Here is a 1987-nt window from a genome sequence, read left to right as displayed (position 1 = left end):
CTTGCAAACTCAAAGTGCAATACTTAAAGAATTTTTTTTAAGCAGGAACATGTGCACTTTATCGAATGCCATTGTAGAAAAGTGTGTGAGGATAAGGGGCTGATACAGGACTCGGCTCAGGGGGCAGGTCGAGGAATGGAAGGTGAAATGTGTGGGCGACAGGTTGTGGGCAGAGCTCCTGGCCTGGATGCTGCCTCCTGTTCTATCTATAGACTTGGAAGATCAACACTGGGTTGACAATGAGCAGAATGCTCATGAGGATGCCCAGAACCAGGGCCCAGACGCTCAGGCGCTTGGCAGTGGAGGCATAGGCCTGGTCCCCAGTTGGGTCACCAACCATCTTCCCATCCCTAGACTTCATGGAGTAGGTGACTGCTATGAAGCCCAGGCAGCAGTAGTTCATGAAGAGGGTGTTGAACAGGGACCAGACGACATGGTCGGGCACGGAGGTCTCGCTGTGGATGTGGATCACAGTGGACCTCAGGGGAGCAGGGTTGTGGGGTGCCCCCAGCACAGCCACCTCATGCCCCTCCTTGAGCATCTGATAGTTTGGGGGGCAGCTGGTGTTGGCGGGAGTGAAGAAGGTTTGGGCGGTGTGGTTCATGGTCACTTGAAGAATTTTTTGAAATTGTTAATGGCTTATAATTTTGTTGAAGACAGCACAATAAGAAAACTGTAGACTGGGTTGGGCATGGTGGCTCACATCTGTAATTCCAGAACTTTGGGAGGCCAAGGTGGCAGATTACTTGAGCTCAGGAGTTCGAGACCAGCCTGGACAACATAGTGAGACCCCATCTATACAAATAAAAAAATTAGCTGGCCATGGTGGTATGCGCCTGTAGGCCAAGCTACCCAAAAGGCTGAAGCAGGAGGATCGCCTGAGCCCAGGAGGTTGAGGCAGCAGCAAGCTGTGATCATGCCACCACACTCCAGCCTGGGTGACAGAATGAGACCTTGTCTCAAAAAGACAAAAAAAAAAAGAAGAAGAAAGAAAACTGTAGGGTGATACTACAGTGGCGATTTATATTATTTTTCCATCATCCTCCTAGGCAATTCTATCATCATTCCATTTTATTATTATTTTAGTCTTTTCAGCATAGCTTAGAATAGTTAATAAATGATGATGAAATAATTTCTAGGCTGAGGAGATGGCAAAACTTTTCAAGAGATAAGAAAAATGAGATCATACAATCCCATAATATATCTTAGATTTAAGAAGGTGTCCAATGGGCCCATGTGGTAATTGCAAGATAAAGTAATATTTTTCTATTTAAAAATAACATATGATTTCACTTTTTTCTTTGAAAGATCTTTAAGGAAGAATAAAAGCCATGAAATGTCAGTCCTTACAACAGAACTGCTTAATAAAAAAACTAAACTAGAACCCTGATTCCATCCTGAGAATTAGGATACACTAAGCAAAAGCTCTGCTCTCATACAAGAGCCTTAGTGTAGTGGCATAAAGCTAAGTCTTGAATTCTGAACTTTGAGGTAAAATGTATTAGGAGAAAGTGAGTGGAACTGTTGGTGCCATATTAGTTGGGGTAAAATAAGCTGCTATAATATGAGAAGACCCTAAAATGCAGTGCCTTTAAGAGCAAAAAAAGCAAACATATTCCTGCTCGCGTTCATATCCAAGGTGAATGTTTACAGTTGGCAGGTATCTCGACTCTATGTGGAGATTCAGGGATTCAGGTTTCTTCCATCTGGTGGCTCTGACATCCCCTGGGAACATGTTATCACCCTCATGGTTGAGGTCTCAGCTTGGGGGAATGGGCAGAGCTCACAGAGAAGACCCCGCCACTTTCTCAAGGCTTAGCCCAAAGAGATATGTCTCACGTTCTATTAGTAAGAACAAGGTCACATGACCACTCTCAGCCCCAAGGGAGGCTGGGACTTGTGGTCAGGCTATATGCCCATGAAGGGGAGGAGAATGAACTTTGGTGCACAGCAAGCAGTCTCTGCCACAGGGAATGACATGATCCTT

General features: G+C 45.0%; 1 pseudogene; it reads right to left on the bottom strand.

Annotated features, from left to right (window-relative positions):
- Positions 1-202: 202 nt before the first annotated feature.
- On the bottom strand, positions 203-1037 carry LOC103225363 (interferon-induced transmembrane protein 3 pseudogene; annotated as a pseudogene).
- Between the last annotated feature and the right edge of the window lie 950 nt (positions 1038-1987).

The sequence above is a fragment of the Chlorocebus sabaeus genome, chromosome 20 (genome assembly GCF_047675955.1).
Source record: "Chlorocebus sabaeus isolate Y175 chromosome 20, mChlSab1.0.hap1, whole genome shotgun sequence".
NCBI classification, from domain to species: domain Eukaryota; kingdom Metazoa; phylum Chordata; class Mammalia; order Primates; family Cercopithecidae; genus Chlorocebus; species Chlorocebus sabaeus.
The sequence above is the reverse complement of the archived record's forward strand: the minus strand, read 5'-3'. Positions and strand labels throughout refer to the sequence as shown.